Source organism: Peromyscus maniculatus, chromosome 23 (genome assembly GCF_049852395.1).
Source record: "Peromyscus maniculatus bairdii isolate BWxNUB_F1_BW_parent chromosome 23, HU_Pman_BW_mat_3.1, whole genome shotgun sequence".
Classification (NCBI taxonomy): domain Eukaryota; kingdom Metazoa; phylum Chordata; class Mammalia; order Rodentia; family Cricetidae; genus Peromyscus; species Peromyscus maniculatus.
In genome coordinates this window covers 8,394,316-8,417,939 of record NC_134874.1, presented here as the reverse complement: position 1 = coordinate 8,417,939, position 23,624 = coordinate 8,394,316, and the positions used below count along the sequence as shown (strand labels likewise).

Here is a 23,624-nt window from a genome sequence, read left to right as displayed (position 1 = left end):
AGCATATGCCACCACACCCACCGATACAAGTTTAAGGAATCAAATTCAGGCCCTCATGCTTGCCAGGCAAGTGTTTCACGGGTGAGCTACTCCTCTGCCCTCCCCCATTTTACAGACAAAGAGAGTGAGGAACAAGTTTCACCAGTGACAAGTCAGAGCCAGCCCACTGTCCCAGACAGGACACCGGATCTCTTCATCCCCAGCCCTTGCATGACATCTGGGGCTCAGTGGGAAGGAAGGTGGGAAGCGTTTCCTTGTCTTCATCAGACTTTGAACCCTCAGCTTCTCTCTCTCAGAAGCTGAGAACTCTGAGGTCCTTTCCCCTCCCCCAAGGGCTGTGTCCCTCTGGGTCAGGAAGGCTGAGTTGATTCCTTGCAAGTGGGTGTTGTTTTGATGAAGATCACCTACCTGCCCTTGGGTCGGTCCAAGGACACACAGAGGCATCACCAGACTCCAGATCAGCCTCTTATGCTCTGGGGAGAGACTTGGATAGGCTGATTATTTTGATATCTCAGAAATATCATCTGAGATGCAGAGTCATGGGGGACTTGAGGCCATAATTGTACATGGCACTCTTTAAACACCGTCAGATTTTCTTGGGATAGTTATGAGGGAGACACGAGAATGGGTGGTCTGCTTTCTCCACCAGGTATCTATGTGTCTACCTAGTACTTCCCTGGTGTGTGCAAGGCCCTGGGGCCTTGGTCTCATTGCCCACTACCAAAGCTGTGCACCCAGGGCACAGAACCCAGTACACAGTAGGTACTCAGTGAGGAAATGAACTTGCCTCCCAGCATGCATGTGGTTTTGGATAGTACAGGGTAGGTGGGACTAACTAAGTGAGGGCGGACTAAGCTTGATCTGTGGTTGGTGGGGATGGGGTGACGGAGTGGGGACCACAGCAGGACAAGGCTGAACTGAAGGTACAATAAACCAGGTCAGCAGCAGCTGGAGCTGACGTCTCTTGCAGCCCACAGCAGACCTTTATTATATATTATATATATTATATAGCGGCTCTCTGCTAATGACTTCCGGGCTAAGCAGCCCCCAAGGTGAAAATCCAAATTTTCTTCCAGATCTGCACACCAGGGGCGTGTTCTGCCTTTGAGCCACTGTTGGCACGCTATAGCTGGATGCAGTGCCTCGTGGATGTAATCCTTGAGCTTGGGAGGCTGAGGCAGGAGGATTGCTATGAGTTCAAGGTCAGTCTGGTCTCCATAGCGAGCTTCAGGCTAACTTGGGCTACAAATACAAGCCCCACCCCCAAAACAAAAACAAAATGACCAACCCATGATGTCACAGATGGAAAATTCTATACCTGACCTTATGTGCTATCAGAATAAAGGCATGATTAAAAGACATCACGGTTACTTCCCAGCTGTGGGTCTGAGGTGTTTATGAAGCATAGATGAAATTCCTGTGTAGATTTGGTTCCCACCCTGCAAGACATACATGCAAATATCTGAATCTGAAAAAAAAAACAATAAAAACAAAACAAACAAACAAACAAAAAAAAACAAACAAAACCCCAAACAAACCCAACACCAACAAAAAAACATCAAAACCCCAAGCACTTTCTGGCAAGTTAATATTAACGGAGGAAATCCTCGTACCATGTCTTCTTGTAACATCTCCACTTTCCAAAAGGGGACACTGAGGCCCCAGGTGCTGACATGTGCCTTTGTTCAAGCTGGCTCCCTGACCTGACCTCTCCCAGAATCTGCAAGGCCATAGCTCCTGATGCCCACATGAGCCTGTGGCAGGTGGGGCCTTCCGGAGGCCCGCCGTCACCCCAGCTTTGGTGGCAAGGGCCCAGCTGACATCTTCGGTGCTCTGCGGCCCTCAGGCACTGGCTCACTCAGCACACGCCCCTCCTGCTCCCGTTTGAACCCGGGCCGCTGTTTCTGCAAGTTTCCATTTTTAGCTCCCTGGACTGGAACGCAGTGTTCAACGCACCGTAAACCGCAATGTCAGTTTGATTAGAGAGAGGCGCGTGTGGGCTCCGGCTCGCTCCTCCCGGTGTCTAATAATAGCGCGCTGGATTCTCTCTCTCCCCTCTCCGTCCAAAGCATTGCCTATGCAATGTCCCATTTACGCTCCCAGGGCTCTGGGGAGGCAGCCGGCTGGTGGCTATTGAGAGGAAGGACCTCTAGAACTATTCAGTGCTATTAAACGGGAAGGGTTATTGACGTCTCTGTTTTAAAGGGGAGAGGAACAGAACTGGGGGGGGGGGGGAATGTGAGCCAGGTGCTAAAGGGAGCTGGTGTCTAAATGAGCACGCGCCCTGCGTGTCTCTCCTCTTGCCAGCCATGGAAAATGCATCTGCTAACTGGCTGCTTTTTTTTTTTTTTTTTTTTTTTTTTTTTTTTTTTTTTTTTTTTTTTTTTATGGGTGAGAAAAAGGGCTCAGAGAAATCAGGTGTCTGGTCCAAGGTCACGAAGCTCCCAGGTTAAGATAAACTGTGGGTTTGACCCAGGAGTTACTTCTCAGGCCTCTGGGCCCTCTATTGTGTCACTAAATAGGGTGTTCTGGAAACAAAGACACTGTAAGGTCTTGATGCTCTTGACTCTCACACCAAATCAGCACCCTGCCTCTGTCCTTGGGAGTTTTACCCGAGGACATTATAAACAGGAAGAGTTAATTCCAATCAGATGTGGGCATCTCTCACCCATGAAAAAGGCAGAAAATAGCAAAAATTCTTGTTTGCTTTTCCTTCCAATCCTACTGTTCGTTCGTTCGTTCATTCATTCATTCATTCATTCATTCATTCATTCATTCATCCACCCGTTCCTCCAGAGCCTTGATTTCAGGTAAAATCCTGGAACAAGCAACATCACCCCTCTGAACTCCCGCTTCCCCGTCTGCAGAACGGGAACAACAATGAATCCAGTTTCACAGGGTCATTGTGAGATGGGTGGATGCGGGACACAAAAATATTTGAGAGCCGAAGAATAGATTGACTTCTGGGTAGACTTGAAGGTTAGGTATATGACGTCACCACCAGCTCTGCTTCTGTTCACTTCAGTGGCTCGTTTCCCCAGTGAGATAATCCCTTACAGCTCAAATCTTAGTCATTATCCACCACCTCAGCATAGCAGGACTTTTGTCTCCCAAGAGCTACCGCAAAAATCCACTGGCTCAAGTCCCATTGGACTATCTTGGGTCATGTGCCCACCCTCAACCAATCCCTGGAGTCTTGAGTAGTGACAAATAAGCGGATTGGCCGGACCTCAGTCATCATCTTTAAACAAACCACAGGGAGTAGACGTGGGTCTTCGTAGGAGAAACAGAACGGGTGCCGGGTGCGTGCAGGCATGCCATACCTCTCGGGAATGTACTGGACATGAGAACTTATTTCCAAGTAGTTTATTTATTAGGAATCCCTTATAGAGTTGGCTTAGCATTCAAGAAACCCTGGATTCCACCCCCAGCACAACAGAAAAACCAGTGGGTGGTACATGTCCATTTATCCCAACACCCAGGAGGTGGAGGTAGGAGGATCCGAAGTGCAAGGTTAACTTTGGCTAGGTAGTAAGTTCGAGGCCAGCCTGGGTTATATGAGTACATGACTTCCTCCCCACCCCAGTACACTCACACACACACACACACACACACACACACACACACACACACACACACGATGTTCTTATAAGAGTAGGGAGCAGAGGAGGCAAGACACAGAACAGAAGGAAGCGGCAAAGGGTTTTTATTACAGGGGAGGTGTCATTACAGTTTTAGCCTGACCCCGAGAGATGTTCTGAGTGTAAATGACACTCAGTTTGAAAAGCAAGGCAAGTGTGGGTTTTTAATTCATGAACCAGTCACTGACAGTCAACTTCCCAGAGCATGTGCATTCTCCAGAACTCTTGGGCCTCCATATGAGGGACAGGGCCCTCATAGCTCAAGGGTGATGCTCTGAAGCTGCAAAGCACACGGACACTCAGTTGTGTACAGGGGTGGTGAGAGGCGTTACAGACGCTCAGCTGTGTACAGGGGTGGCGAGAGGCATTACAGATGCTCAGCTGTGCACAGGGGTGGTGAGAGGCGTTACAGACGCTCAGCTGTGTACAGGGATGGTGAGAGGCGTTAAAGACGCTCAGCTGTGTACAGGGGTGGTGAGAGGTATTACAGATGCTCAGCTGTGTACAGCGGTGGTGAGAGGCATTACAGATGCTCAGCTGTGTACAGCGGTGGCGAGAGGCACCCAAAGGCTCTGGATACTGCACCAGAAAAATCCTCTAGAATATGGGAACTCAGTCACTTCAGCAGAAGGCAATAAAGGAGGAATGGAGACTAGAAAAGGGATTGGGAAGAATGGATAAGGGGTTGGGAAGAATGGAAGCCCCTGAAGAAGTGGGCACATGCGGTGAACTTGAATCCTGATCAGGAAGAGGAACAGAAGAAGAGCAGGACACAGTCCCACGGCCTCCCCTGACTGTCACTGACAATATCTATCATAATTTTGCACACACCTGTGCAGAAGCAGCTGAGCCAGTGTGGGCGGGGCAGAAGCAGCAGGGAATCCTGGGAGACTGCTCAGCCCCGCCCCCTCAACCTCACTGGATGAATGAGGTTGGCATGGACCCACTGAGACCTGGGAGACCGTTTGTCACCCTCAAGCCATCTGCATCTGAGCATCCACAGAGGGTACTGAGAGGCAGAGAGAGGAGAGTGAGTGTAGGCTAAGCCTGCAGCTCCACCCTCCATGTCTAGACTGCTTGATTTGCTAAGTATCTGAAGGGGAGGGAAGAGGGGAGGAGGGTCAGGCCAGCAATGGTGAATAAAAGTCCTCCTGCCTGCCGTGCTCCGTGCTGTGGGCGCCACAAGTGGATTCATTGCTTTTCTGGCCACTGTGACAAATAATGACGGAGGTAGCGTAGGAAAGGAAGGCTTTGCTTTGGCTCAGCTGGGTGTGAGAGCACATGACTATAGCCCCAGTCCTGGGGCCGAACTGAAGCAGGTGGACCCTGAGGACTCTCTGGCACAGTCTAGAGGAAACAGTAAGGTGCTGGTTCGGTGAGAGACCTTGTCTCAAATAATAATAATAATAATAACAACAATAATAATAATAACAACAACAATAATAATAATAATGTGTAGAGAAAGTGAAGACAACCTGTGGTCACTTCTTGTCACTACGTGTGCATATAAGGGTGAGTGCACTCCCCGCCCCCCCCCTCAGTGTGTGTGTGTGTGTGTGTGTGTGTGTGTGTGTGTGTGTGTGTTAAAAAAAGGAAGTGAGGGCTGGAGAGATGGCTCAGAGGTTAAGAGCACTGGCTGCTATTCCAGAGGTCCTGAGTTCAATTCCCAGCACCCACATTGTGGCTCACAACCATCTATAGTGGGATCTGGTGCCCTCTTCTGGCACACAGATGTATATGCAGGCAGAATACTGTATAATAAAAAATAAATTTAAAAGTTTTTTTTTTTTTTTTAAAGGAAACAAGCCTGGGGTTGGGATTTGAAGGCGTGGCCTCTACTTCTAGACTGCCAAATATTAGATATGATATTAGAACAAAATGCAAACCAGACTCTCAGTTTCCTTATCTGTGTCTAGCCTTTGGTGTCACACCGACTGTCTGCATTGCAGGGAAGCCAGCAGGATGATGTCTTAGTCAGGGTTTCTAGTGCTGTGATGAAACACTATGACCGAAAATCAGGGTGGGGAGGAAAGGGTTAATCCAGCATACACTTCAGCATTGCTGTTCATCCCTGAAGGAAGTCAGGACAGGAACTCAAAACAGGGCATGATCCCGGAGGCAGGAGCTGATGCAGAGGCCATGGAGGGGTGCTGCTTACTGGCTTGCTCCCTGTGGCTTGCTCAGCCTGTTTTCTTATAGAACCCAGGACCAGCAGCCCAGGGATGGCCCCACCCACCATGGGCTGGGCCCTTGCCCATTGATCACTAAATGAGAAAATGCCTTACAGCTGGATCTCAAGGAGGCATTTCCTCAGCTGAGGCTCCTTCCTCTGATGACTCTAGCTTGTGTCAAGTTGACACACAAAACCACCCAGCACAAATGAGAAAATGTCTTTGCCTTTGGTGCTCCTCTGCTGGGCATGCCTTTCCCCAGGGACAGAACTAAATGTCTCTGTCACCGTTTTGGTTGACTTGACACAAACCTACACACTCTTGGGAAGAGGGGATCTCAGTGGAGGAATTGTTTCCATCAGTTGGCTGGTGGGCATGTCTAGAGGGGATTTCCTTGTTGCTGGTTGATGTAGGAGGGCCCAGCCTGTGGGTGGTGCCAACCCCTGGGCAGGTGGGCCTGGGTTGTGTAAAATAGGCTGCTGAGCAAGCCAGTAACCAGCGTTCCTCCGTGTTCCTGCCTCCAGGCTCCTGCCTCGAGTGCCTGCCCTGGCTTCCCCTCAGTGACCTATCAGCCAAGTAAGCCTTTTCCTCCCCAGGCTGGCTTTGGCCAGTGTTTTTATCACAGCATCAGATGGCAATTCAGGACAGTCCCTCTTTTGAGCGACTGGAGTGTCAGAGCCCGTTTCCTCCCTGTATTAGTCTGAGTGTATATTGTATGTCTGGTGTGGGTCTACCCACTGGAGAGTATCAATGGGTATAACATGGACAAATGTCTTCCCCCTTCTGGACATAAGCTAAATAACAGCAAGCGGGCCTCAAAGAGATTGTTACTGGAAGTCTGGTAGCCTGAGGAAGCTGTTGATAGGGGATTAGGGAAGACTGTGGGGTATTGGAGAAACAGCTGAGCTTGCTCCGGATGCTGGAAAGCTTAGCATGGGATTCTCTGTAGAAAACAACGCAGGAGTTATACCCTGGCGATGTAGCAGTGGGGGTGGGGAGCAGTGGCCTGGGGCCGTCCTGCTTGCTGGTCACTCCCTGCAGTGAAGATCCAGGGCTCCATTGGACATTGTCCCAAAGCCATCTGTTATGACTTCTTGCTTTCCTGACTCCAGGAGTCCCAAATCCAGGACTAAGCACATCTCCAGGAGAGTGCCAATGTGATTCACGCTTTATATGATAAGATCAGAGACGGAGATACAGGAGCTTAAAGAACGGATTAATTAAAGGACAACCGACAAAAGGAGCCAGACCTGGCTGGGTTTAGAGATGGCAGAGAACTCTCAAACTCAGGAGGGTCCCAGGCCAGAGATCAAGCCAAGAGTGGCTGCAAATGATCCTCTTCCAAGACTCCAGAAAGGCCAGGACAAAGTGCTCTGGCTCTTACTTGTATGTCCTGTGCTTCCATCTAAGGAACAGAAAGCCAAAAGATACCAGGGCTTTGTCCTCAGTCATCGCATGAGCATCAAGGTAACCAGCCGGTAGGAACAGAAGTAAGTCTTTTGGACAGCTAGGCCTCTGGCCTCTTTGGGGGTCCTAGTTCCTGGGCATGGATATTCTTTTTAATCACTTACATAGGACAGGGCATCCCTCCCCTGCCCAACCACTGGGGTCTCTGGCTTCCCTCTCTGTGATTTCTTTCATATTTTGTTTTGCTTTTCTTCTACTGAGTCATGGGTTATTGTTAATCATTTGAGGAATCTCCAATAACTGGTACCTAGTTGTATTTTCAAATCCTTTTTACTTCTGAAGTTTCATTTTAACATCTGGAGCCAACTGCTTAACAGAAAGCAATGTTGGTTGCTTGCTGGTTTTCTGGTAAGTCTGAGTCTATGGCAATAAATACCTCGTAAGCCTCCCAGGGGTGCTCCAGGACGCCAGTGGGACTCTTGTGTGACCTCATTTATCTTAGACAGATTGGTGGGTTTGAAGGAAGCTGCCTTCATTCTTCCTAAAAAGGGCCCAGTGAAAACTGTCCAGACCCTTCCTATCTTGGTCAGTGCTTGGGTCCCAGTCAGGTCTGATAGAAAGGAAAATCCAGTCTATCCAGACAGAAGCACACAGAGAGACATATAATAAAGACAACCAGGAGAGGCCATCACACGTTCATACACCCGAACAGTCCAGTGGAATCCAGTGACATTTCGCATGGATCCTGGACACTGGATCAACAGCCATGTCCATCCTCTTCTTTGTGTCCTAAACAGAAGGCATCTTACTTAGACTTAATTCCAGAGGTGACAGGCCCGGCGATTTTCATTTTTGTTCCCCTTTGATGTGGAGGTGTCAGACTCCTTTGAGGTGTTAGGCAGCAATTGATCAGAGGGAGTCCTGGGGCCCTGGGACCTCTCAGGTTGTGCATCCTCTTGAAGTCCCTTGACCACCACAGTCTTCCCCTCAGAGGGGCTCTGAGACCCCTGGTGTCTCAAGGTCTGATCTCTGCAGATCTCGCTGGGGCCTCCAGATATGTGGTGAGCTATCTACCAGAGAAGACTGCTTGGACAAGAGTTCAAGGCAATAGAAAGTCTTTTTTAGCTAGCTGGTGACTACACAGGATGGTGGGACCCAAGTGCAGTCTTGAACCTTTCTCAAGGTGAGTTTTTAAGCCCCCAAACCACACCCTGGGTCAACACATCTCAGTTACCAAGAACAGTTAGCCAGAAGCTAAAAGGGAGAAGGATGGACTTCCGATCAATTAGGTCTTTGTTCTCATTTTGGCAGGTGTTGTTGCCTACAAGCTAGGTCCCAAGGCCTGAATGGTACTTCCATCATGACATCGGTTGTGTCAAGGTCTGGGGGCTGTTACAATAGGTAACATTGTTGACTTTGGGCTGTTGTCTAAACATGAACTGGCCCTTATAGCCTTCTCTAAGGGCTATAAGTGTGTGTGTGTGTGTGTGTGTGTGTGTGTGTGTGTGTGTGTGTGTACAAGTGTGTGCACCCGTTTGTGCCTCTTCAGAAGTCAGAGTGGGTGTCTTCCTCTATCACTCTCCGTTCTATTGCTCTGAGATAGGGTCTATCACTGAACTGGAATCTTGCCATTTTGGCTATTGAATGGCCAGAGATCTCTCAGGATCCCCTGCCCACCCCAATACTGGGGTTACAGGCATGCAAAGCCATGCCCTGTTTTTCTATGTGGCCACTAGGGATTTGAACTCAGGCACTAATGTTTATAGAGGAAGTGCTCTTGCCCACTGAGCTACATCCCAGGACTCCAGGAACTGAATCTTAAAACTGTTGTTTATTCAGAGAGCTGATAATCAGGAAAGATGGTGGATTAATGTCATAAATATGTCTTATACCTAATCTTCAGCCAGCAGATACACATGTGCACACACACATACATGCGTGCGCACATGCACACACACACACACACACACACACACACACACACACACACACACATTCTGGAGCTCTACTCACCCCTCTGGTCAGGTGGTCAGCCATACTTGAGACTTTTTTTTTTTTCTTTTTTTTCTTTTTTTTTTTTTTTTTCAAGACAGGGTTTCTCCATGTAGTTTTGGTGCCTGTACTGGATCTCACTCTGTAGACCAGATTGGCCTTGAACTCACAGAGATTTGCCTGGCTCTGCCTCCCAAGTGCTGGGATTAAAGGCGTATGGCACTACTGCCCAGCTGTGTGTCGTCTGTCTGTATAATGCAGAATGCCACCACTGCCCAGCTGTGTGTCTGTATAATGCAGAATACGAAAGTGCCCCTGTCTACTCCTTCTGTCCCCTATCAGTCTTGATACAATTTGCTGATTGTAGTTTCAGGGATGATGGTTAGTTTTGTTAACTTGATGCAATCTAGAACCACCTGGAGGGAGGGCCTCTGAGAATTTCTAGGAGGGGATTATCTTAATTATGTTAGTTGGTATCGAAAGACCCACCCACCGTGGGCAGCCTCATTCCCTGTGCTTGAGTCCTAGACTGAATAAAAAAGGAGAAAGCAAGCTGAACATTAGTATGTACGCATTAGTTCATTTGTGACCTCTTCTGATTGTGGGTGTCAGGTGACTTTCCCGCCATAACTTCTAATTGTGGGTGTCATGTGACTTCCCTGTCACGATGGCTGCAACTTGGAATTGTGAGCCCACTAGTTTTTCTTCCTTAAGTTGCATTCGTCAGGGTATTTTATAGTTGTAAACAAAACGGATAGAGTCATCCACTCACGTTGTAGGAGTTGGGTCTGGAGTCTCAAGAAAATGACCACACAATCCAAAGTATTTCAGCAGGACAAAGGTTCATTTCTGCAGAAGGGTGTGCAGCCTTGATTAAACAACTAAATACACTCAGTGGAATCGCATTGGGTTTTTCTTTCTAATGCAAGAGGGTCCTGTGCCTCACTCTGATTGGTCAGGGCTGGGCTTCATTCTTTTACCTGATTGGCTAATTCAAAACAGTGTGCAGTTTCTAGGGAGAAATAACTTAAGCATACATTTTAATTTCAAGAAATGCTGACCCTGGAGGAATTTGAATTTATACTAAGCAACTTCTTTACAATGTTTTTAATGGAGTTTTGCTTCATATAACCCTTTAATAGAAAAGACAGTGCATTTATGTTTTTATTTCTCACCTCACCAGGGAAACCAACCGAGTTTTCCCATCACATCACACAGGCTGGTCCACGTGATGTCCAAAGCCACCCTATCACTGTGTTATAACTGTGACACATGGTGTCTCGGAATGATGATGCCTGCCTTAGGGTTACCAAGACACGGCAACTGTCATAAAGGAAACACATTTAATTGGGGTGGCTTACATTTTCACAGGTTTAGTTCATTATCATCACAGTGTGGCATGGTGGCGTGCAGGTAGACATGGTGTGGGAGAAGTAGCTGAGTGTCCAACATCTTGACTTGCAGCCAGTAGGAAGTGGTCTGAGACATTGGGCAGTATCTTGAACATATATGAGACTTCAAATCCTGCCTCCACAGTGACATATTTCCACCAACAAGACCATACCTATTCCAACAAGGTCACACCTCCTAATAGGGCTATTCCCTTTTGGGGGGCATTTTTTTTCAAACCACCACAATGCCTAAATGTGACCAACGGCGTCTATCTGAGGTGAGGAGCGAGTCCCCGGCACAGCAGCCGGCTCATGACGTCACTCAGCTGCAGTGGCCGTCAGCACAGAGGCTTCTGGTTGTGGGGACTCTGAAGAAGAAGGTGGGTACAGGTGAGTCAGTCAGGCACAGAAACCCCAGACAAAGGAGGCAAGCGCCAGAGTGGAGAGCAGAGGCCCCAGGACACAGCGTGATTTCTGGGAAGCAGTGCTTGGAAATGCCTTGGCTGGGAAAAAAATCAAATGAAAGCTTGCATCCGAGAGTCTGGCTGCTCTAGCCAGGAAGCTGAGAAGGGCTGCCGAGGCCCTCGGCCCCCGGAAAGCACCCTGTGGTCCTGGGACGACTGACATTACCCCTGGGCCAGCTGTTCCCCATCATAGCTGTTCCGTGCCTTGTACTTGCAGCGTAGCCCTGGCCTCCCGAGCTCCTCAGAGAGAGCCAGACGGACGTACAGACGTCGGTAAATGTCAGAGTAACAGAAAGCAGCAAAGAGGGCCCGTGATTAGGAAAAAAAATTCATTCCCCCAAATTATCTCAGAATGTTTTTTTAAACCTTTTTTTTTGGGGGGGGGGGAGGGGGTGTTCAGGGTCTCATGTAGCCCAGGTTGGCCTGGAGCTATGCAATCAAGGATGATCCTGAACTAATCATCTTGCTTCTACCTCAGGAGTGCTGAGATCACAGATGTGCTGAGATCACAGATGTGTGCCACCACATCTGGTTTATGAGGTGTAGGGGAGGAACCTGGGCAGCCACTCTACCAAGTGAGCTACAGCCCCAATCTCTTAACATATATATTTTTTAAAACCAACAAACCAAACAACAGGGTCTTGTAGGATATCCCAGGCTAGCCTTGCACTTGAGATCCTCCTGCTGTGACTGCTCGGTGGCAGGGGTCACAGGTGAGTTCATTATGGCCGGCTGGCAGGATGCTTCCGGGTAGCCATCCTTTGACAAATGGAATATAGATCTCTGGAGGGCCTCCTTGGTGTCTCCTGCTGGGATCGCATTGTTATAATCCCTGGCAAAACAAAAGAAACATAGATGTTTTCTGTGGTGAGCAATTCCCCTCAGTGATCTGTTTCTAGAGATTTGCTTTTTAGACTTGAATGGGCAGGTGGAGAGTCTGGGGGTCTGATGAAAATGCTGGGGTGCAGGGCTGGAGTGCTTGCCTTGCACAAAACCCTGGGTTCCATTCCAGCCCTGCAAGCAAGCAAAGGAAGAAGCACAAACAAACACACACAAAGAGAATATGGGTCTCTGCTCTAGCAGGTCTAGGATGGGGCCTGAGAATCTGAATCTATTGTCAGCCCCCAAAGGGCAAATGTGGGTCTCCTGACCATATGGAACATTTAGACTGTGGGGAATTGTTTCCTCAGTATTTTTCTTTTTCTTTCTTTCTTTTTTTTTGTGTGTCTTTTTTTTAGACTTATTTATTTTTTATGTATACAATATTCTGCCTGCATGTGTCCCTGCAGGCCAGAAGAGGGCACCAGATCACATTACGGATGGTTGTGAGCCACTACGTTGGTGCTGAGACTTGAACTCAGGACCTCCGGAAGAGCAGCCAGTGTTCTTAACCTCTGAGCCATCTCTCCAGCCGTGTGTGACACACACACACACATCTATAATGGAAACAAAAGTTTTATGAGGCAATATTGTGTGATGCACCCCAATATTTTATCTTCTATTTTGGACAGAAAGCAAAAAACAAAAACAAGAAAGCAGTGTTGACCACAGAGCCATGAGAATGATTCCATTCTTTCCCATCTGTGATTGTCAAGCTCCAACTGTGAAGCAGCTCAAGAGTGTTCTTACACAGCGCAGACCCGGAGACTTCCGGCTTCACGAATGCGAATGCATTGTTGGCAATAACCAAATTTGACAAAACCAAACCAAAACAGTAACCTGCAATGCCTACCCACAGGAGAGAATATCAATAGATTTGTGGTAGATGCCCACAGGATGGAGACAATGGACACATCTGAGCCCCTGGGATCAGGAACAATGTTACCAATGCATCTCTGAAGCAATGTCAAATGGGTCTCCAATCTTCAAACACTCCCACATGCTGAGATACTGGGCTGAGGTGTTGGATGTGTCTTATGGGGTGGGGGTGATGAAATTGAACCCATGCTGGAGTCATAAAATTCTGCCCATCCCACTCTTTCCCCTGGATTTTTATTGTTTCCTGTAGGGGTTCATCATCTCAGCATTGACATGTGGTTGTGTAGTTGTCATGGGGGCTTTTCTGTGCCTAGAATGGGTTTAAGCACCATCCTAGGTCTCTATGTATGAGATGCCAAAAAATGTGTACAGATACTGCCAGGAGTCTCCAAGACAAAGATGCAAGATCTTGGCTAGAACCTTTAGTCATGAGGAGAAACATGAATAACTTGTGAATGTGTTGAAGATGTTCCATGGAATATAGTTATATTAACAATTATTCATTGCTAATCTGGACATCTTGTCATGTTGCCAATGTGGTGTCTCCCTCCAGGGAAATGCATCTTACCCTTTGCTTAACCACCATCACAAACAGCGATTTATTGAGTTATTCTGAATGTCCCCACCATGCTGGTAGACTGTCCACAACTGACTGCATTTATACCTTGCAATGCGCCACACAGGTACTGTAATAACCTCCAGGAAGTCAGTGGAAGTGCTGGGATTCGAACTCAGATTGCTATCTTCATAAAGATTTCAAGTCGGACGGTAGTGGCACATGCCTTTAATCCCAGCACTCGGGAGGCAGAGGCAGGTGGATCTCTGTGAGTTCAAGGCCCGCCTGGGCTACAGAGTGAGTTCCAGGAAATGTGCAAAGCTACACAGAGAAACCCTGTCTAGAAAAACCAATAAAAAAAAAAATTTGAGCTGGCATACAGTGAGCGACTCTTGAAAACTGAGCATCCTATGGGATCAAGGGAAAACTGTCACTGATGTCCAGACTTTACCAAACCTGGTAACTTGAGTTAAATCTCTGGAGCCTACACAGGAGGGAACCAACTCCTGCCATGTTGTCCTCTGACCACCACATGGGTGCCATAGCAGGTGTACACACGCATGCCCCCCCCCCCCCGCTCCCACAAACAAATAAATAAATAAATGTAAAAACAAAAATAAAGAAAGAAATGCCCACTAGGTGAATGAACGCTCCTCTCCCGCCAAAAGTACTACCCACAATCACCACCACTACGGTGTCACATTTTTCCAGATTTACACGGCGTGGAAACATTTTCACGGATCACCCATTATCATCACAGGAAACGCTGCAAAGCTACATTTGAAGAATGAGGAGTAGACAAGCATCCAAGCCAGGCAAGCGGGCTCACACCTGCAATCCCTTGGGAAGTGGATATAAGAGGACCGAGAGTTAGCCTCAGCTACAGAGTGAGTATGAAAAGCCAGCCTGGGCTACTTGAGATCCTCTCATCAAACACAATTGGAAGTTCTTAGGCGATAGCTCTGTCAGTAACATGCTTGCTCGACTTCACTGTAAGACACCATCTGACCTTGAGGCTAGATCTCCTGAACAGAAAGGCACCCTCTTTCTCTTAGACTCCTCTGTCTCCTGCCTGTTCTCTGCAGTGCATTCCAGGACAAAAAAAAAAAAAAAAAAAAAAAAAAAAAAAAAAAAAAAAAAAAAAAAAAAAAAAAAAAAAAAAAAAAGTGGATAGATTCTGGCAGGAAGGCTGAATGCCACCCAGGACACATTTGATTTTTAGAGAAAAAAACAAAAACAAAAACAAAAAACCAGTGTTCATCTCAAGGATGCTCAACAAGTTGGCCTGTGCCGGGGGATCAGAACTCATCGATGGTGGGCTAATCAAGAAAAAGTAGACACTCAAAATGTGTTATTCATCCCTCCAGGGTTTCTTTTAAACAGGAAGACAGCAATGGGATTTGCCGGCTAACCTCCTGGTGGAGGGAGAAGGTCCTCTCTGGAGCTGAGACACCCTCCTGGGATTCCCTCACGTCTTTAAAACTCCCACACTTCTGACAGCCAGCTCCAGTCTCCTCAGCGTGGAGCCCTTTAAAACATGCCCGTGGAGTCACCTGAGCACCGTGCTCTTGCAAATTTGAGAATTTTCTTTATTAATTTCTCAAGTTTTCACCCTCCCCCACCCAACACCCCAATTTGACAACATTTCTTCAAAACTCATCTTTCTCGAGTCATTTTAAAGCATTTAACTCAACATTCATAGAGACAGTGCCTCTCTTTTTAACACATATTTTACCTGAAGTATTTAATTAAACTCTGCTTAGAACAAAATGTAAGAGGAAAATTCCACAAGCACATGCCAGATGTCTGCCTGGCTCACCGTCACTTCCTTCAGATTTTTGCTCAAATGCTACTTTATAGGAGAGGTTTGTTGACTCTCTATTCAAAACCCAAACCCTGTCCCTTCATAAATGTATGTTGAATGAATGAATGAAGGTTCCAGGCTGTGACTGGGGTCCAAAGATGATACCCAATAGGCTGGCAACATCATATTTTAAGGGAAGCCTGTCTTCAAGGTCTAGATGATGTGGGTTGTCTTTCTGTATGCTATGAATATGTGTTGCTAACATTGGTTAATAAAGAAACTGCTCTGGCCTATGGCAAGACAGGTTATAGCCAAGCAGGAAATCTAAGCAAAGATACAGGGAGAAGAAAGGCAGAGTCAGGGAGATGCTGAGTGCTGCCAGGGGAGCAAGATGTAATGGAACACAGTTAACACCACAAAGCCATGTGGCAAAACATAGATTAATAGAAATGGGTTGAATTAAGTTGTAAGAGCTAGTTAATGATAAGCCTGAGCCATAGGCCAAGCATAAGCCTCTATGTGTTTACTTGGAACTGAGCGGCTACGGGACATGGGAAAACTTCTGGTTATACTTAGAGGCTGACCAAGTGAAATACAGAAGAGCCTACTACGCTCAACTCCCACCCCATCCTCCTGCACCTTTCAGATTATACAGGGACACAGTCTCTCTTAATCAGTGTGGGGATATTTTGAACAAATAAAATTTGCCTGAAGATCAGAGGACAGAACAAACCACTAGATTAAACATAGAGGCCAGGCAATGATGGCACACATCTTTAATCCTAGCACTCGGGAGGCAGAGGTAGAGATCCATCTGGATTTCTGTGAGTTCAAGGCCACATTGGGCTGCATGAGATTATCCCAGTTTAAAAGAGAAACAGAGCCAGGCAGTGGTGGCACACACCTTAATACCAGCACTTGAGATCACACACTTTTAATCCCAGCACTAGGAAGGTGAGACAGGAAGTGATATGGCTTGGCAGAGAAAGAAATAGAAAGTAGGAGGAGATAGGAACTCTGTCTTTCAGGCTGAGGAGTTTGTAAGAGGTGGTGGCTGTGGCTTGCTATGCTTCTCTGATCTTTCAGCTTTCACCCTGATGTGTGGCTCTGGTTTTTTTTTATTAAAAGACCAATTGGGATTCATGCCACAAATTAGGGTTTCTATTGCTGTGAGGAGACACCATGACCATGACAACTCTTACAAAGAAAACATTTAATTGTGGTGGTTTACAGTTTCCGTGGTTTAGTCGTATATCATCATGGTGTGACATGGCAATATGTAGGCAGTCATGGTGCTGGAGAGGTAGCTGAGAGTCCTACATCTTGCACAGGCAACAGGAAGTGGTCTGAGACACTGACTGCAGCTTGAGCATATATGAGATCTCAGAGCCCGCCTCCACAGTGACACACTTCCTCCAACAAGGCCACACCTCCTAATAGTGCCACTCCCTTCAGGGGCCATTTTCTTTCAAACCACCACACAGTCAAAGCCTGAAGAGCAAAGTTCTATGGAAACAGGTTATTGTTAACCCTTCTGCAGGGTGAATATGGGGGCAATGTCTACTCAGAGGCCACACAAGGAGGGATTTCTCTCTCTGTTTTGGTTTCCTATAATGTTCCCAGGTATAGATTTCTTGCCCTGCTCGGGGCTTGCATAATGTTTTATTTATGTCTACAGCTTGATGGTTTTTGTCGGAGTTTTCAGCACTTACTCCTACCACATTCTCTTTCTCTTCTCCTCTTGGGACCCAGGTTATGCCTTCTCGTTGTGTTTGTTGGTATGTCCTCTGTCCCACCGGGCAACATTCTCTTCTTGATTTGGAGAATTTCCTCCTGACCCATCTTCCAATTCACTAAGTCTCTCTTCAGACTCGTCTAATCTGTTGCTCAGCCATCTGCTGAATTCTCAACTGAAGCCATTTTTTTCCCCTCATGTCTGAAATTCCCCGGTTGCTTCTTTGGTTGTTTCTAGTTCTCTACTCAACATCCCACTTTTGTCTTTTATTTCTGTCAAGGCGGCAGGGACAGTGAAAAGCACACCAGACCGGGGTTGGAAAAATGGATCTTTAGTTAAAAAAACGTCTTCTGCTCTTGCAGAGAACAAGAGTTTGTCCCCCAGCACCTTTATCAAGTGGCTCACAGGTGCCTGTAACTCCAGCTCCAGAGACCTTGGTGCCCCCTTCTGGCCCCTGTAGGTACTGCATTCACATGCGCATACACAGACACAGATGTGCATGTGTGCTCACACACACACGAAATTAAAAACTAAATAAATCCTTACATGCACACCTTAGACTCACATTAGCAAACTTTCCTTGTAGAAGTCATCCGAGGCCTGTATAGTGGCTTCTTTCAAGTTGCTGATGGAATGAACAACCGGGAGTCATCTGAACCAAGTTCAGGCGTTTGAGCAGGTCAGTGATGAGCTGTGGTCTCTGCTAGAGCTTGGCTCCTCCCACATCACCCTTCCTTCTAGAATTTGGCCTTTTAGGATCCAAACCAAAAGTCAGGAGAGTGCACAGGCCTCCTCCCCTTGGCCAACCCTGAGTGCCTCCCTCTGCTCTTGCCCTGGAAAGGGCCTTGAAATGACCCTGACTTCTTAGCTCTCCATTATAATCAGGCTTTACAGATGTTGGTGTCAACTCTCTGGGCCTCTGGCATCCAAGGTTTCGGTGAATTTTCCTTAGGGGCTCTCTGGAATCCTAAAAGGTTGTAAGGTGGAGATGTACGTACATTCCACTGGCCATGTCTAGTGGAAGGGCTGGTCTAAATCACCTTGGCTGGCATTGTCAGCAGAAATTGCGTCATTTCCCATGTGAGAGTCTGGTCTAGGCTGAGATGAGTGAGGTATCCAGGGGCACAAAACTGAAAGGGATGCTCACACGCAGGTGTCTACAGATGCAGACCTGTTCTGAGAAGGAGCCTATCACTGCAGACCTGCTCTGAGAAGGAGCCTATCACTGCAGACCTGTACTGAGAAGGAGCCTATCACTGAAGACCTGCTCTGAGAAGGAGCCTATTACTGCAGACCTGTACTGAGAAGGAGCCTATCACCACAGACCTGTTCTGAGAAGGAGCCTATCACTGCGGTTTGTACCCCCCACACCTCATTTGCCCTCTTTATCCCCACCCTGACCTATCTGGGCTTGCAGAAGTTTACATACCTGGGCAGACACAGCTCTCTGAATATGTAGTTCTTAGAAACTGGAGGGGCTGGGGAGACAGCTCAGCTGATAAGTATATTGCTGTCCTGAGTTGGATTTCCAACACTCACCTAAGGACTGGGCCTGGTGGCATGTGCTTGTATGTCCCTGCAATCTCAGGACAGGGGAGACAGAGACAGGAGGATCCCTGGGACTCACTGGCCGGCAGTGAGAGACCCTGCCTCAAAAAAATAAGGTGGTGAGTGATAGGGGGAAACACCAAATGTTGACTCACACAACCACATGTGTGCACATACTCATGAACATGCACACGCATGCATGCATGCACGCACGCACGCATGCATGCAGAAATTAGAGACTGCCTATCTGAGTTTTCTTGACTATTCTTACCAAACCAGTCATTGCTGCTTAGGTGACACTAAGTGGCTGCCGTGGATTGCCACACCTAACCCTACATGGTGGGGCCACTCAGAGCCTCCTGGGGCAGTTCCTGCCTAAAGCCCAGACTGACTTTTGCAATTCTAGAGCATGCTACAATATAAAACCTAAACTAAGGTCGTAGTTGACACGCTATTGCTGTATGCCCTCTAGGCTAGGCTGCATGCCTATAACCTGAGCATCCAAAATATGAAATGTAAAAATCAGAGCCAACGTGACGCTATGAGTGGAAAATATGAGACCATGAAATTTTATTTCAAAATCATTACAGACACCACGTACAATTAATTTTGCTTTCATGTCATTCAAATAAGGTGCATTTAGAATAAAAGCGAATTTCATATTCAGATCTACTCCCCCCAAGACACCTTATTAACAATATGTAAATATTCTAAAATCTAAAATGATCCCAAGTCTGAAACACTTCTGGCCTCATCAAGCATTTCTTTTTTTTTATATTTTTGGTTATAAGCCTAGCCTTTAATGGCTCAGCCGTCTCTCCAGCCCACACTTCATATTTTAAGACCATTCGATTTTATTTTATTATGTGTTTGACTGTGTCTGTGCATGGGTGTGTGTGAGTACAGGACCTTGTGGAGTCCAGAAAAGGGTCAGATCCCCTAGAGCTGGAGTTACTGGCAATTGTGAGCCGTGGTCCCAACCCCAGCCCTCTGCGAGAGCCAAACATTCCCTTAACTGCTGAGCCATCTCTCCAGCCCCTAATCAAGAATTTCAGACAGGAAATGTTTAGCCTGTATATGAAAAATGGCTAGATGAAGTGTTCTCAGGCCTTAACACATACTGGGCATCGGCACCACAGGCTGAGGCTGTCTCCAGTCAGAGCTGCGAGCTGCTTTGGGAGGAGTAAGACACCGCCAGCCCCTTCTCTGTCCATCCCTGGCCTTTCTCACATGCCCTGGCACATGGGAAAAATGACCCGAGGCCTGTTTGCAAGCATGCCAAGAGTCCAGACTACAGTTGGGCCACATCGGTATGCCTGTTGTTACCAAGTCAGCAGGGGCCCGTGTCCACAACATGGTGCCCAACTCCTATTATTCACTCTGTCCTTCCCTGTCCTGCTGTGCCTATAAAGTGATTTCTCAGCAGGAGCTTGGGACAGGCTGCCAGGCTCAGAGCAGAAGGCAGCCTGAGGCTCCCTTACTGCATGAGGTCCCGGCTTCCAAAACAGACACCGAACAATGTCAAATGTCAATGTCAAATGCCTGGTCCAGGACGTCTGGGTGTTGCATTCATTATTCCTTTATTCAACAAAGATTTCCCAGGGACCTAGAGCTGGCTGGGCCTGTGGGGTAGACATAGACAAGATCTCTGCCCTCTCGGAGTCTGCACACCCGTGGAGAAGATGAACACACTGACCCATGGGGTGGTTGAGTGTGTGTGAGATGTTATCAAGAGAAGAAGCAAGGCTTGTACTGGCCACTGAGGGAAGTGATTCAGGAGCCATCACTCCATGTCAGGACAGGAGTCACTGCACCACACAGGGGCCAGCCCACCAGGCAGCGGCCCCAGCCTAAGGAGAGTATGCTGTGTGTGAGGATCTTGTGTCATGGTTTTACATACATGACCACTACCGGACAGACCAACGTAAGGGAGGAGACGTTTCTTTTGTGAGTCTGAGGAGAGGGGTTGGTCAGTAAGGGACCTGCCTTGCCAGCGTGAGGAATGAGTTTAACCCACAGAACCGCACTAAAGAAGAAATACAAGCTAGATATGTTGGTGCATGCTTTGTGGATCCCAGACAGGTAGCCTACTTATCAGACTCCAGGTCAGCAAAAGACCCTGTCTTTAAAAAAAATAAAAATAAAAACAAGGTAGACAGAGCCTGAGTGACAAAACCCCAGGTGTCAGCTGGGCAGTGGTGGCACACGCCTTTAATCTCAGCACTCAGGAGGCAGAGGCAGGCAGATCTCTGGGAGTTCAAGGCCAGCCTGGTCTACAGAACTAGTTCCAGGACAGCCAGGGCTGTTACGAAGAGAAACTCTGTCTGAAAAAACAAATGAAAAAACAGACATCAGGCCATTGTGACGCACGCCTTTAATCTCAGCACTCAGGAGGCAGAGCCAGGCTTTGTGAGTTTGAGGCCAGCCTGGGCTACCAAGTGAGTTCCAGGAAAGGTGCAAAGCTACACAGAGAACCCCTGTCTTTAAAAAAATAAACAAACAAAACAAAAAACAAACAACAACAACAAAAAAACCAGGCATCCCCTGGCTTCCACACACAGGTGACCAGGCAAGCATGTACACACACACACACACACACACACACACACACACACACACACACACACAGACTTGTTTTGCTTATGACTTCAGGGGGGTTTGTAAGTTGTGGCTCACATCCTGGTGAGGGGGTGGGGAGGGAAGGAGAGGAGGTGTCCCTGTGCATTGTCTTTCTCCTTCCTCAATTTTATCCCACACAAATCCTCAGCCTAGGGGAGGGTGCTGCCCACCCGTCCATCCGGCCTGGAAACACCCTCACAGACACCCCTCAAAGCTCTGCTCTCCTGATCGTCTACGCTCTTCAGCCCAAACAAGTTGACGGCTGAGATTCATTATCAAAGCTCTATAAAAGGCAGAGCGGTCAGAAACCCAAACAGGCTGGAGGAGGGAGACAGGGGGAGGTTAGGGAGGCGAGCTGGACCAGGGGGTGTAAAACATGACCTGAGTTCATATTCAGAAGCTCGAGGAAGAGTCCTCAGAGGGCGGCAGGCAGAGGCGCGTGAGCACCTGACTCGCATTTTAGAACGATCACCAGGGAAAATGGATTAGGAAGAAACTGCGCAAACGAGAGGAACCACTTAGCAATCCTGCACCGCGCTTTTCAGCCTTTTAGGAATGACCCCTCCCCCCCAAAAAAACCCTTTTCTCTCCTATCTACCCATATGTCTGCTTTTGTAAAGCAAACACAAAAAAAAATCCATCTGGATGTGACGGCAATGTCAAATTGCTATAAGAACTTCTGAACGCGAACTCCGGGTTACTTACTCACTGGGGACCACGGAGAGTATGTTGCTGTCACCTGTATGGATGACACTTTCACTAGCACGTTGGTGTAGCACAGTCTTGGTCCCAAGAAAGCTCAAAGAAGAGTCTCTTGGAGCTGGTGAGAAGGCTCATAAGGTAAAGGCGCTTGCTGCCAAGCCTGATGTCCTCGGTTCGATTCCCGGTGTGTAATGGAAGAAGACTGACCCCATTAAGGTGTCCTCTGACCTCCCCATGCTAAATAAACAAATAGTAATAGTTTTTAAAAGATATATTTTTGAACCCAGTTTGATATGGTATGTTTGACGTCTGTTTGGCCTGATGCGGAAGGAATGTCCCCAGCTCTTAAGATAGGACACAATTTGCTGCTTATGTACACTAGGGGTCTACTCTCCCCCAGGTCCCTCATCCTACCCACCTGCCTGCCTGCCTCCAGAGGGATCATGCACACGCCAGTCCTGTGCTCTGGTGGGAAGATCTTAATGCAAATGAGCTGCCCCACCCATCTGTGGTCCTCACCTGGAGAACTCATCAGCACATCCTCTGTTGCCAAGTCTCCCACCCTGGAACCTGCCCCCTATGGGTGTGACTATTCTTAGGCATGGGGCATCTGGGTGCTAGAGGAAAGGTAGGCAAGCATAGGCCTGGGAATGAGTCAGCAGCAATTTTACTGCATGATCTGGGTTCCTTCCTTGAGTTCCTTCAGAGAAAAAGGGAGAGAGAGGGAGGAAGGGAGGAAGGGAGGGAAGGAAGGAGGGAAAGAGAAGTGATTGATAGATGATGGATGGATGAACAGATGATGTATAGATAGATGACATATTGGTGATAGATGATTGATTGATAGATGATCAATAATAAATGGATAATAAACAAAAAGATATAGCAATGATAGGTATAGATAGATGATTGATAGACAAACAGATGGTAGATATATTATAGATATATGATTAATAGTCAAATAGATTACAGAGATCAGTGACTGACTGATAGACAAATAGGCTAGATAGATCAATGATTAATTGATAGATAGATATAGTTAGATAGATGATATAGATAGATAGACAGACAAGTGATAGATTCTGCACCTTAACAGAATCCTAATTCACTACATCCTCTCTCTGAGGAAACTTCACAGTTGTGTGTCTCACAACCACCACTGACATTTGGTCCCCTTGGCACTTGAAGGAGCCAGACAGAGCATCAGAAAGGACTTGTGGGTTCCCTCACCCTTAGATGCCCACACTTGAAACAAAGTCCTTAACGTTCAACTTATGGGAGATGGAACAAACTCTGAGTTATACCCTCTCATCATTTCAACCTTTCCTTCTCCCTCCCTCTCTCCATCCCTCCCTCCCTCTGTCTCTCCTTTTCTTCCTCTCTTCCTCCAGGGACAGAGTATACCCTTTGAAGGCACATCCCTGTTATCCATTCCCTCCAACTCATCCCGTCTCTGAACACCTCACCGGTGTGTTGATCCTTCTCAGTCCTGTCTCTGAATACCACTGCCCTGCATACCAAACATTCAGTGCATGAGCTTTCGGGAACATTCCAGAACCAAACCGTAGTGAGGCATAATTGTAGAATACTCTGGCTGCATCTCCCAGGCCCAAGAGTTCTGAACACGGGAAGTCACAATGGCTAGAATGAATGGCCTGTTCTGAATGCTCTCCTGACAGTCTCTGGGAAAGGATGGGCCTTCTTGGTTAGGTGGAGGATGCTGGTGGACCATCCAGCAGGTCCCTACTCTAATCTCTGCCATTTATAACCATCAGGGAAAAGCTGAGCTACAAGGAAGGATGCTGTTCTCGCGGAACCACTGGCATTTGAGCGTCTGAA

General features: G+C 47.5%; 1 long non-coding RNA gene across 4 annotated transcripts; it reads right to left on the bottom strand.

Moving 5' to 3' along the window:
- Positions 1 to 10,540: 10,540 nt before the first annotated feature.
- On the bottom strand, positions 10,541 to 23,353 carry LOC121825422 (uncharacterized). 4 transcript variants are annotated; one of them, XR_013047521.1, is made up of 3 exons: positions 21,792 to 23,124; positions 11,694 to 11,898; positions 10,541 to 10,970 (listed from the first exon to the last, which is right to left on the bottom strand). It is a non-coding gene; the product is annotated as an uncharacterized LOC121825422 (long non-coding RNA). The 4 variants fall into 4 exon arrangements; XR_006067691.2 differs by lacking the exon at positions 10,541 to 10,970 and adding an exon at positions 23,252 to 23,353 and having other exon boundaries at positions 11,659 to 11,898; positions 21,792 to 22,025; XR_013047523.1 differs by lacking the exon at positions 10,541 to 10,970 and having other exon boundaries at positions 11,666 to 11,898; positions 21,792 to 22,025; positions 22,207 to 23,124.
- Positions 23,354 to 23,624: the final 271 nt, after the last annotated feature.